Source organism: Pecten maximus, chromosome 19 (assembly GCF_902652985.1).
Source record: "Pecten maximus chromosome 19, xPecMax1.1, whole genome shotgun sequence".
In the NCBI taxonomy this organism is placed as follows: Eukaryota; Metazoa; Mollusca; class Bivalvia; order Pectinida; family Pectinidae; genus Pecten; species Pecten maximus.
In genome coordinates this window covers 31,603,890-31,619,073 of record NC_047033.1, presented here as the reverse complement: position 1 = coordinate 31,619,073, position 15,184 = coordinate 31,603,890, and positions in this window count along the sequence as shown.

Sequence of the window (15,184 nt, the reverse complement as noted above, 5' to 3'; positions counted from 1 at the left end):
GAGAACCACAGTGTAGAAAGAAAAAACAGGTATAATGTGTCTTACCTACATAATAAAGTAAATCCTTATCAGATGTCAACGTTCGATATGTACTCCTTTAACACATGTCACTATTGCAACATAATCTAACTCCATTATTTGTGTAGCGTTGTCTTATATTTGTCTCGCTGCAACATAATCTAACCTTGTGGTTAGTTATGTTGCAAAGTATTTTACACATGCAGCAACTAGCCCTGGTGTTAAGTTACGTTGAATAATGCAATATTTGTCTATTCGCAACATAATCTAACCCCATGGTTAGGGTTATAATTGCTTAATGGAACATAACCTAACCCCAGGGTTAGTTATGTTGCATATTGCTTCATTATTTCATAACTTTTTTAGTTACTGCTCTCTGGCATTTTTTGCACCATTTCCATAAATCTACCGATTCATTATCTATACATACCGTCTGAGTATTGCCGTCGTCCACAACAAGTTAGCGTAACAAGTGAAAGACTGAAGTTTCTTAGACGAACGAGAAGAAATTACACGACTTTATAGTGCCCCCCAAAAAATCGCCTCGCGCCTACGGTGTAGGTTAATCTAGTTCTTGTTTCATATGAAATACTTTTGCTGTTTTTGAACTGAGAAAGCAGGTGGTGACTTGGAGATAGGGGCATGTTTCACATCGTTTTCTACTGCAGGCTTCCGCTATATAACCATTTTTAGGGTTTATTTCTTTTGAAGTTTCCCCTTTGCTTTTACGCAGAAATGTATATGAATAGTTTCGATTTCTGAGGGCCCTAAAGAAGATGTTCACCGCATTGTTAAAGTCCGACTCTCGAGTAGAGATTACATGAAAACGGACTATATGTGACCTAATTATGCCCTTAAAGGAAATGAAACGAATTTTTGTGAAGAAGTTGATGAGCATCTGTTGGTTTGAAGAACACTTTAATGTCTAGTTTTCCTGTTTGATCGAATTTGAGTCCTTTAAAAACAGTCATATCTAAGAAATCTATCGAGTCATTGCTAATGGTTGCCTAAAGTGTTATTCATGGATGGTGGTTATTCAGAGTAATGAAAAAATCATCAAAGCCACTCCTTGAATGTGTCCAAATAATGAAGATATCGTCAATAAATCTAACATAAACTAATAGTTCTTTTGTACATCTTGTTAACGCTTCCTTTTCAAAATCAGCCAAAAAAATGTTGGCAAAGCTCGGAGCAAATTTCTTACACATTGCTGTTCCGGATATCTGGAGATACCATTTACCGTTGATTTCAAAATCGTTTCCTTCTAAACCTGATTGTAACATTTCTAGATCGGATTTATCTATCATTAAATAAAACTTATCTGTCGTGTTTTAACATAAAAATAAACAGCTATTAATGTTGAAAAATCTAACCCTGACCATGTGCAATTATGTAACGAATTCGAATTCGTTACATTATTGCACATGTTCAGGGTTAGATCAAAACAGTTAATTTTAAGTATAAATATACAGTATTTCGTATAGAAAAACATTTTTATTTCATTTATTTATTGCAGACATGCAATATTCATGTTTTTTCACTCTAGCCGCGGTCAAATGCAATTATGTAACGAATTCAAAACTTTCGTTACATAATTTCAAGTCAATAGGGTTAGGCTAAAATTGTGTGTTATAGACACGTGTATGTGGAATAAATCGATAATTTAATGTAAACTTTAATATTATAGCGATTCAATGTTATTTTCCTAGTAGTTTACCTAACCGCCGTGATAGGCAATTATGTAACGAATTGAATGTTTGCCTTATTTTTTGGAACACGGCAGTTAGAGTGAAACGAGTGATTTTTTTCTGGAGGAAAATACTTACAAACCTTAAACATAAGGTATCTATCATGAATTGAACAAAAACCAACACGATATCGGTGCTAAACTATGTACAAATTCATGTAGGAAAAATAAGATAAAAGTTCCATTTGTTACATAATTGCAACCGTTCGCGGTTAGGTCAAATAATTCTAAAATGAGCATTTAATTAGTGTTTTACATATCTTTTAAGGGTATTGGTGAATATTTTTCGAAAGAGACTTTATATATTACGTTTTTAATCCTAACCCTATTGATTTGCAAGTATGTAACGAAAGTTTTGAATTCGTTACAAAATTGCATTTTACCGCGGTTAGAGTGAAATCGTCTTAATATTGCAGAGAAAACATTATAAAACACTAAATAAAAGTTAGCTGTCGCGTATTAAAAAACACAACTCAGTTATCAATGTTAAAAAATCTAACCCTGAACATGTTCAATTATGTAACGAATTCGAATTCGTTACATAATTGCACATGGTCAGGGTTAGATTTTCTAACATCAATTACTGTGTAATATTGCTTAAAAACATATTGAATAATTTCATTCAAACGTTTTACGTCGTTGTTCTTGTAATTTTTGGTCTGTTTGCCTCTAACTGCGAACAATTGCAATTATGTAACGAATTCAGCCATGAAATTAATATGCGTTCCTACCTTTTTATTAGTTTTATTCTCATTGTTCATTTAATGTTTTATTACTTCTTGGGTTGATTTTAATGTTTCTTCTGGTGCAAAGATAATTTACAAATGAATGAAATAATTTTCATATAGATCGAACAGTTTATTCTTAACTGAAATCTAATTAAAACAGGTTTTGTGTGATAAGGGGAGGTAACTCTTACATTTGAAAAAAAAAAATATTAAAAAATACGATAAAATTTTACAATATTTTTTTTATTATAAAATTTTATTTTCTATTATAGGTTTGGCATTATTTTGTTTTTACACAACATCTGATGTATTTTAATCTTGATATTGAACTGACAATTGTTTTATCATTCATTTGCTAATAGTTCGAAAAATTATGCTTAATGTAGGTTTTCGAAAAGAGACGTAAACCTCATATAACACTCTAAAGAACAAACGAATTACGACTGTAAAATGTGATGAATCAGTGTTTCGTTATCTAATAGAGAACTATCTGTTGCAAAAAAAAATCACTGAAATACATGAGAATTTCATGCAGATACCATATGCAAAAACAGTATAAAACAATCATTCAGATTGATGTAACACACTGACTTTATCACTCAGTCTGCAAACACTCAACAAGTGTTGCGCACTAGAAAACATTTGATTATATCAATGAGACACTATTTTATATTTCGGACGCATTAATTATCTCGTTAAACGTATGTTTTATTCATAATTGTAAACGGCAAAACAATGAAAGGAAAATGAAACACAAAATCGGTGAAAGATGCTTTATTTCATTAGGGGAATTAACGTAAAACACGTTTTTATCCTGCAAAAAAGTATCTTATCTAACTTTCATAGGTCTTTGTAAATGTACGAAAATGAAATAATTCCCGAAAATGTAGAAATTTACTAAAAATTAAGAAATTACGCAATGCAATAATCATTGGAAACATTTTTCTGAATTCGTTACAAAATTTCAAGAATTCGTTACATAATTGCACGTGGTATCAGGGGAAGTAACTTGCTAACCGCGGCTCATGCAATTGTGTAACGAATTGAATTCGTTACACAATTGCAGTTTCGTTTAAACCCATTGCGGTTAGGTGTAGTTGACTTTAAATTGGCAAAATAAATGTGTAAATCTCCTTATTTGTTTGTTTTTTAATATTTCTGTGTATTCTGTTGTCTTAGTACGGTTATAAAACGAAAAAAAATGAAAATGCAATTATGGAACGAATTCAAAAATGGTAAAATTGGCTGTTTTCATTCAAATTTTTGAAGCATAAGGAGTTGATATTTCTGCCTGAATTTGCTAGTGGTTGTTGATTGAAGGTCAAACAGTTTTTTAAACCTGTTTGCGATGAAACGCTACGGCTAGATTTCTTGCTATTTTGCCACGAAATGGTGCAATTTCGTAACGAATTGAAGTCCGGGTTAGATTTTCCAGAGCAAATGTATGAAAGAAACCTATTTGAATCGTTCATTATTGTTTTCTGATCAAAAATATGTATCTAGAATTTGAAAAACATTTAAGACAAAACAATTTTTTGCCAAAAAACAGTAGCTTTGGACGACTGTTGTGGACGCATTTATGAATATTTTTTGCCATTTTTTCATCAAATGCGGGTAATTGGATAATAAACAAGTGTACAAATCTACAAATCGATATCTTTCGAAAAAATGCTAATCTCGATAATACTAAAACTACAAAATTGCGACATTTTTTTATGCCTCCGAATATCACTCACTACTTTTGTATCCTTTGAGCTAGAGAGTTGGCGTTTCTAACGTTGTCAGATATTTTATTCCCATTAGCGAAATCCATTGTTTCAACTCCGAGGGCGCAATTGTTCGAAAGATATGGACTGTCAAACAGCAGGGGGGTACTTTCGTTACCAAAATCTAAAGTAGTTAGAATTCGTATTTCTTGGCAAAAAACTAGATAAACCTAGCCTAACTATTCCTCTTCCAGAGTATATATGAGATATTAAGATACATTGACGTTTACTATGAAAAAACGACGTTTTCCGCGACCCATTTTTATGCAATTATCTAACGAACTGGGCCCAAAAGTTTCAAACCTTCAAACTCGATTATTTTTAGTTTTGAGGCCCGCTTAAGAAGTCTCGAGGTTGCAAATCGTTCGGGCAACATCCCAAAAACCTGAAACAGAAGGAATTATGAAAAAATCTTTATTTATGAATTTTTAAGATACGAAAGATCATTTGACGGGATTTAGGTGCTGAGGGCTGGGAGACTTCATCTTACCCCCAAGTCTATTTTTTGGAGCATGTTGGTTTTTTTTTTTCTCAAAAAGTTGCAGTTAGTTAGAGCCAAACTTTATTTCATGAAAATCAACCTTCCTAACCCCCTATAAAACACTTTTAATATCTTCTAACCACTTATTATGGGCAAAGATGCAATTTGATAACCAATTTGACTTCGACACCCAGAAAAAAACATAAATCGATGTCCGAATGAAACAAAACTTGATGAAACGATGAAGCAGCACCTGTTGAACATTTTAAATAATTATCAAAATTATCCAATAACATTTATTTCTAACCCCGCGCCATTTGCTATTATGTAACGAATTCACCCAGATATAGTGCTGTCAATAAAGTATTACAATAGGTGTTAACGTCTGTCAATGAAGTATTACAATAGGTGTTAACGTCTGTCAATAAAGTATGACAATAGGTGTTAACGTCTGTCAATAAAGTATGACAATAGGTGTTAACGTCTGTCAATAAAGTATGACAATAGGTGTTAACGTCTGTCAATAAAGTATGACAATAGGTGTTAACGTCTGTCAATAAAGTATGACAATGGGTGTTAACGTCTCAATAAAGTATTACAATAGGTGTTAACGTCTGTCAATAAAGTATGACAATAGGTGTTAATGTGTGTCAATAAAGAATTACAATAGGTGTTAACGTCTGTCAATAAAGTATGACAATAGGTGTTAACGTCTGTCAATAAAGTATGACAATAGGTGTTAACGTCTGTCAATAAAGTATGACAATAGGTGTTAACGTCTGTCAATAAAGTATTACAATAGGTGCTAACGTCTGTCAATAAAGATTACAATAGGTGTTAACGTCTGTCAATAAAGTATGACAATAGGTGTTAACGTCTGTCAATAAAGTATTACAATAGGTGTTAACGTCTGTCAATAAAGTATGACAATAGGTGTTAACGTCTGTCAATAAAGTATGACAATAGGTGTTAACGTCTGTCAATAAAGTATGACAATGGGTGTTAACGTCCGTCAATAAAGTATTACAATATGTGTTAACGTCTCAATAAAGTATTACAATAGGTGTTAACGTCTGTCAATAAAGTATGACAATAGGTGTTAATGTCCGTCAATAAAGTATTACAATAGGTGTTAACGTCTGTCAATAAAGTATGACAATAGGTGTTAACGTCCGTCAATAAAGTATGACAATAGGTGTTAACGTCTGTCAATAAAGATTACAATAGGTGTTAACGTCTGTCAATAAAGTATGACAATAGGTGTTAACGTCTGTCAATAACGTATTACAATAGGTGTTAACGTCTGTCAATAAAGTATTACAATAGGTGTTAATGTCTGTCAATAAAGTATTACAATAGATGTTAACGTCTGTCAATAAAGTATTACAATAGGTGTTAACGTCTGTCAATAAAGTATTACAATAGGTGTTTGGTGACTAAGCTGAAATGGTTTGGATTTCCTTAACACAATATCAAATCACAGTTTTTTTTTAAACTCAGTTTTCTGCCAAAACAAATCTGCTGCTTGTACACTTATATTCAGGTCAACAAGATTAGAATATTGATTTATGATGTGTGTATTGTACAGGTCTTGTGAGCCATATTTTATACAAGTAAATTTATGAAATAGATTGATATTTACATACTTTTTAAATCTGAAAACAAGTCATCAAACTGGTAGAAATCAAATCAAAAATATTTTTTTCTGTTTTTCCTTTTTAAAGAATGGTTTTAATTGAACACTTACAATGTGTTTGTATGGATTATAGTTCTTATCAATTAACTCCATTTTACTCTTGATTATAGACATGCATGGGATCCATTTCTTAATGATTCAAAAAAATCACTTCCTGGTCACATGAAAAATATATATATTGGTAGTACATGAGTATATGTACCCAACCTTTGAAGGAATGACACAACAGCTGTACATTATATGTAACTTCCGGTCCAATGGCAGACACATGATCATACATGTATGGCATCATTATATACATGTAGATACCCATATCATGGTATACAAATTAAATCACCGGAAGTTAATTGGTCTTTTAACATCCAAAATATCAAATGTTTTATCTCCATTTAATAGTATAAATGCTGTCATACTGGAAATCTTTAAATGGTGAAAACTGGTCAGGTTTAAATTACTGTTTAATCCTGATTGTAGATAACCTGCCTGATCTTGTGAGCCTCCCTTTTTTATAGAACTAACGAGTCCATTCATTGTACCATCTGAACTTCAAATCAGATTCGTATTACAAGTTCACAATCTGTTCCAATAATTATATTTATAACTATGTATCTTATAAACTTAAGAATGCTGAATTCACTAATGTTTGAAATGAATAAAACAAAATTGTCATTTAGATTTCCTAAGATTGAATATAAACATAATATACCGGTTTCCAGCATCTGCAGAGAGAAAACTACATGTACATATCCTGTCAACTCCCTATCCAATGTCAGCATGATGTGAAAGGAAGCTGATTAAGTTACAATAAATTAATCAACAAAAATGTAAAACTATATAACTCGTGGTTAATAAGATAATTCCCATGTCTTTGAAAATTTCAGTATGAAAAAGTTGAATGATAAGACATATAAATTTAATAATCCAAACAACCAGCATATTTAACAGTACATTAAAACCTAAATGATTTAAACCTATCATACTCAGAGGACATCTACCATACTGCTCATTTTACAAATGTAAATACAGGGTATTTAAAAACTGATATAATGATAGATATGAAAATACGTGGTTTTTAGAGCCAGTAAAAATCCTTACCTCTATCACAACAGGAAATCTTATAGGTAATATATATATACATATAGAACTTTCAGTTTTGTATGGAAACTGCCACTGTGTTAAAACCATGGAAACTGAGGGCATGAGGTACATATTCTACAATTTTAAAGTTTGATAAGATTTAAAGTGATCAAACATGTCCATATTTGTTTAAGGTAAAATAATGAAGTTTTTGCTATGATTTATTGACAAATACAAAATCTCTCATAATTAAAAACTAGATTAACTCAAGAGTGTTACAATTCCCCTTTTTACCAAGGGAAATCAATTTGTCACATACATTCACAACACAATTTAACCACCGGTCACAACACAAGCTACCGACTGGTCACAACACAAGTTACCCATCGGTCACAACACAAGCTACAAACTGGTCACAACACAATTTACCCACTGGTCACAACACAATTTACCCACCGGTCACAACACAATTTACCCACCGGTCACAACACAAGCTACCACAGGTCAAAACAAAATTTACCCACAGGTCACAACACAAGCTACCAACTGGTCACAACACAAGCTACCAACTGGTCACAACACAATTTACCCACTGGTCACAACACAATTTACCCAAAGGTCACAACACAGTTTACCCAAAGGTCACAACACAATTTACCCACTTGTCACAACACAATTTACCCACCGGTCACAACACAATTTACCCACCGGTCACAACACAATTTACCCACTGGTCACAACACAAGCTACCAACTGGTCACAACACAAGCTACCCACCGGTCACAACACAATTTACCCACCGGTCACAACACAATTTACCCACTGGTCACAACACAAGCTACCAACTGGTCACAACACAAGCTACCAACTGGTCACAACACAATTTACCCACTGGTCACAACACAATTTACCCAAAGGTCACAACACAGTTTACCCAAAGGTCACAACACAATTTACCCACTTGTCACAACACAATTTACCCACTGGTCACAACACAAGCTACCAACTGGTCACAACACAAGCTACCCACCGGTCACAACACAATTTACCCACCGGTCACAACACAATTTACCCACTGGTCACAACACAAGCTACCAACTGGTCACAACACAAGCTACCAACTGGTCACAACACAATTTATCCACATGTCACAACACAGTTTACCCACTGGTCACAACACAATTTACCCACCGGTAACAACACAAGCTACCAACTGGTCACAACACAAGCTACCAACTGGTCACAACACAATTTATCCACATGTCACAACACAGTTTACCAACTGGTCACAACACAATTTATCCACATGTCACAACACAGTTTACCCACAGGTCACAACACAATTTACCCACCGGTCACAACACAAGCTACCAACTGGTCACAACACAAGCTACCCACCGGTCACAACACAATTTATCCACAGGTCACAACACAGTTTACCCACAGGTCACAACACAGTTTACCCACAGGTCACAACACAGTTTACCCACAGGTCACAACACAGGGGCTTGACACGATTTTCCAAATGATAGTCTATATATATATGTATATAGTATCAAGGGTAGTAACTACAAAGAGGGGGTAGACGAACGTATTTAAAAAAAAAAAAATTTGTCGTATTTTGCGGGTCAAAAATCTTAGTGACACATACATTACCTTAACCCCTTAACTCCCAGGATTTTTTTAATGGAACTGATAAAAATCTGACATTTTGGTTCATCATGATTTTTCACCCTTTTGCGTCAACATTTTTGGTAACAACCCATATATATTTAGAAACTTGAGAATATAACCTTTTCAAATTAAGTGACAAAAGTGGTGTTTTTGCATTATTGACGTTACCATGGTAACCAAAATTTATGATTTTATGAAAAAAGTTACTTATTTCATATGTTTATACATTTTAAGCCACTGAGAGTGAATTTAGTGCTAGTTTGTAAAATTAATGATATATCAGACTCTTCAGGAAGGAGGATAAACACAAATAAAAGTAGTATTTTCTTTTTATTTGCAGTTGTTGTCATAGTTACTGATTGAAATTAAAAGCAGTGATTATTGTTAAAAAGTTTTTATTTCCGTTTTATCTGCCTAGACTTCATTGTGAGAAATTTGATTTTGTATTACAGGTATAATGGTTTAGTCAGCAGTCTATCTATATAGTGAATCTTGTAAAGAGGACCTATCCAGGTTTTATGGCAAAACTTCTATTTTTTTTTTATTTAAAACGTTACCATGGCAACCAGAAGTGAAAATACGTAAAAATGCGATATTTTACTTGGAAAAACATGCGCATGTGCTCCCATCTGAATAAAAATGTTTGCAGTTTGCAGCTTAGATTGTTGTATATGATTATAAATGTTAATTATCAATCATATTCATAAGTAGGTTATTGTTTTCATGGTTTTAACATTAATAATCAATCTTTTGAAAGTTATATTCAGTTATATTTATTCCTTTCCTATTTTATTGTTTTAGTCAACAGCTAACATGTGTCTCCAAATCATGATATTGAAGCTGATTTTATCAATGTGAATTTTACCATTATGTACATTGCAGAAAATGTAAAATTGCAATTCCTCTCTTCAACATGTATAATCTATGTACATTCTGTATCCATTTTTGGTTGCCATGGCTACCAATTTAGCCGGTGACCATTTCGATGTTTCATATCTACTTCACTTGTTGTATTTGTTCTAGTTTCTCTATACCTGCCATAATTAGCCACTTGATCACAGATATAGGATGATTAACAAAAAGGTCATAATAACTATCATCTGGTACTACTATTATACTAAAAACAGATTTACTGATAAAAATTAAAATTATTGAAGGCATGCAAATCAAATGGTTATAACCATCTTTGCTCATCATTCTGTGTGTGCATGTCTTCCTGGTTGAGAAATCCTAGACTTAATTCATAGACAATAGACATGAAGAAATATAGACAAATGAAGAAAGTCCAAGTTCCCCAAAGGAACATAGTTATTGATGAAATTTTCAGTTTGAATAATCCAGTTTGGCGGACAAACAAGTTGATTGATATGAACACTTGAACTTTGTTGGTTACATGTTTATTATGGATTATAAAGAATTCTGAACTATTTTTATTACATGGCCAGGCAAGCCATATTTGGTATAAATTATATATTGATGTACCATGTTTTGCAAAATCGTAATTTACTTAAGATCAAAATTACATGATTCAACTTGGAAGCAGTTGAAAAACAACACCAACACAAATATTAAGTTATGTAATTTTAATCAATGACATAGAATAGTGGGAGATGGTAACTAAGGGAAACTATGCCTAAATCTGCTGTCTCTGGTGGCAGGGGATGGCATTTATCCTCTAGTATTGGTCACACCACAAATATCCACATAAATAAAGTCCTAAAGCTGATGTACCTGAAATTTGAAATGGGAGAAAATCAATATCATAAGCATCCAGACACATGTATATACACCAATAAAATATCTTATTTGCAAGGCATTACAGATTTATTCTAAAGAATATGGTAATATATAATGCTCACTTCAAAAATTTCAAATGAAACGGTCAATAATGAAGTATAGGAAATGAGCTCACATACATATAGAGAAGCAGAAAATAATGATCAATTTAAACAAAACCAAATATCCTCAGAAGCTATAGGATAATAAATATTTTAATTGAAATGAATTTGTAATTAAGATAAATCTATTAGCTTACCTTTGATGTCATATATTAGGCAGAATCATCCATAAGCCAATGTTCACATTAAATTTTGTACACCAAGCTTGCAAGTAAAATTGAGACAGCTCCAGATCTTACAAGTAAGGGGAATACCTGAAACACATAATAAACTTTATTCAAATGTTGTTGATTGCTTGTTTCACATGGTCCAGTTTAAAAAATGCATAAAAAAAACTTGAGATATCATTAATGTGGAATATATTAAAAAGCCTTGAAATGAACTTTTAGAAAGTTAAAGAAACATGCCCATCCCACCAACCAAATCTGCATTTCAAGTACTCATAACATTGTTCTGAAAATCAAAATAAGCACACCAACCAGTTTCTTCTTGCCCTACTGCTACCAACTGGTCACAACACAAGCTACCAACTGGTCACAACACAAGCTACCAACTGGTCACAACACAATTTACCCACTGGTCACAACACAATTTACCCAAAGGTCACAACACAGTTTACCCAAAGGTCACAACACAATTTACCCACTTGTCACAACACAATTTACCCACCGGTCACAACACAATTTACCCACCGGTCACAACACAATTTACCCACTGGTCACAACACAAGCTACCAACTGGTCACAACACAAGCTACCCACCGGTCACAACACAATTTACCCACCAGTCACAACACAATTTACGCAATGGTCACAACACAATTTACCCACAAGTCAAAACAAAATTGATCAACAGGTCACAACACAATTTACCCACTGGGCACAACACAAGCTACCAACTGGTCACAACACAATTTACCCTCTGGTCACAACAAAATTTACCAACTGGTCACAACAAAATTTTCCACCTGTCACAACACAATTTACCGACCAGTCACAACACAATTTACCCAATGGTAACAACACAATTTACCCACAGGTCACAACACAATTTATCAACAGGTCATAACACAATTTACCCACTGGTCACAACACAATTTATCAACAGGTAACAACACAATTTACCCACTGGTCACAACACAATTTACCCACTGGTCATAACACAATTTACCCACCTGTCACAACACAATTGACCCACTGGTCACAACACAATTTACCCAATGGTCACAGCACAATTTACCCACAGGTCACAACACAATTTAACCAACTGGTCACAACACAATTTACCCACAGGTCACAACACAATTTACCCAATGGTCACAACACAATTTAACCACAGGTCACAACACAATTGATCAACAGGTCACAACACAATTTACTCATCTGTTACAACACAATTTACCAACCGGTCACAACACAATTAACCAACTGGTCACAACACAATTTACCCACCAGTCACAACACAATTTACCCAACAGTCACAACACAAGTTACCCACTGGTCACAACACAATTTACCCACCAATCACAACACAATTGATCAACAGGTCACAACACAATTTACCCACTGGTCACAACACAAGCTACCAACTGGTCACAACACAATTTACCCAACAGGTCACAACACAATTTACCCACATGTCACAACACAATTTACCCACCAGTTACAACACAATTTACCCACCAGTCACAACACAATTTACCCACATGTCACAACACAATTTACCCACCAGTTACAACACAATTTACCCACCAGTCACAACACAATTTACCCGATGGTCACATAACAATTTACCCACCAGTCACAACACAATTTACCCAATGCTCACAACACAATTTACCCACTTGTCACAACACAATTTACCAACTGGTCACAACACAATTTACCCACCAGTCACAACACAATTTACCAACCGGTCACAACACAATTAACTAACTGGTCACAACACAATTTACCCACCAGTCACAACACAATTTACCAAACAGTCACAACACAAGTTACCCACTGGTCACAACACAATTGATCAACAGGTCACAACACAATTGACCCACTGGTCACAACACAAGCTACCAACTGGTCACAACACAATTTACCCACAGGTCACAATAAAAGTTACCCACCGGTCACAACACAATTTACCCAACAGTCACAACACAAGTTACCCACTGGTCACAACACAATTTACCCACCTGTCACAACACAATTTACCCAATGGTCACAACACAATTTACCCACCAGTCACAACACAATTTACCCAATGCTCACAACACAATTTACCCACTTGTCACAACACAATTTACCAACTGGTCACAACACAATTTACCCACCAGTCACAACACAATTTACCAACCGGTCACAACACAATTAACCAACTGGTCACAACACAATTTACCCACCAGTCACAACACAATTTACCCAACAGTCACAACACAAGTTACCCACTGGTCACAACACAATTGATCATCTGGTCACAACACAATTTACCCACTGGTCACAACACAAGCTACCAACTGGTCACAACACAATTTACCCAACAGGTCACAACACAATTTACCCACCTGTCACAACACAATTTACCCAATGCTCACAACACAATTTACCCACCAGTCACAGCACAATTTACCCAATGCTCACAACACAATTTACCCACTTGTCACAACACAGTTGACCAACTGGTCACAACACAATTTACCCACCAGTCACAACACAATTTACCCAACAGTCACAACACAATTTACCCAATGGTCACAACATAATTTACCCTCAGGTCAAAACAAAATTCATCAACAGGTCACAACACAATTTACCCACTGGGCACACCACAAGCTACCAACTGGTCACAACACAATTTACCCACTGGTCACAACACAATTTACCAACTGGTCACAACACAATTTACCCAATGGTCACAACACAATTTAACCACAGGTCACAACACAATTCATCAACAGGTCACAACACAATTTACCCACTGGTCACAACACAAGCTACCAACTGGTCACAACACAATTGACCCACTGGTCACAACACAATTTACCAACTGGTCACAACACAATTTACTCACCTGTCACAACACAATTTACTCATCTGTCACAACACAATTTACCCACTGGTCACAACACAATTTACCCAACAGTCACAACACAATTTAACCACAGGTCACAACACAATTTACCCAATGGTCACAATATAATTTACCCTCAGGTCAAAACACAAGCTACCAACTGGTCACAATACAATTTACCCACTGGTCACAACACAATTTACCCACCGGTCACAACACAATTTACCCACCGGTCACAACACAATTTACCCACAGGTCACACCACAATTTACCCACTTGTCCTATCATGAGAACAGTGGAGGAACTCTATGGGTACTTTGTTTTAAAAACATAAAAAAAATTGTAACCCCATATTTCACAGCCATATAACAATATCAATGAAATTGGTAGCTTGATCCTCAATACGTTTTTTAGCCATTGAAAAACATTTTATTTTAGAAAAGGTCAGTCCAAGTTATTTCTTTATCAAATATACAAATTTGAAATTGAATTACCTGTAAGACTTTCATAAAAAAATTACTACATTTGTTTTCGCTGTGTTACTTATAGTTTCCATTCTATACAATACTCTTAAAAACAGTAAATGATTTTTGTTGCATTTTTTTTTTGCAAAAATGACAGTATCATTAGCATATATAGTAGAACTAGATGATATTCTGTCAAATAAGTTCAACAAAAGAAGCCTGATGGAATGTTATCATTCACCTGCTACTAAATCTAGAGTTAATATCTAGATGAATTATAAAGATGCTAAGCTAATTAACTCTTCATTCATATTTAAGAGTAGAATTTTTGTTTTCATCTATAAACATAAATTTGTACCCTTCATATAAGCATACTCCTTATAACCCATTTGATCTATAGATCTGAATCTGAAAGAATGTCAAGTTAATTCATTACAATAAACTTGGTGGCAATTATGCTCAGCATGCTACAAGCTCCATATCTTGACTCTGATTCTCTTGCATATTGTGAAGAAGTTGTTTAAAAAATTAGAATACGTTTTACCCCATTGACCTTGAAAGATAGTCCTTCA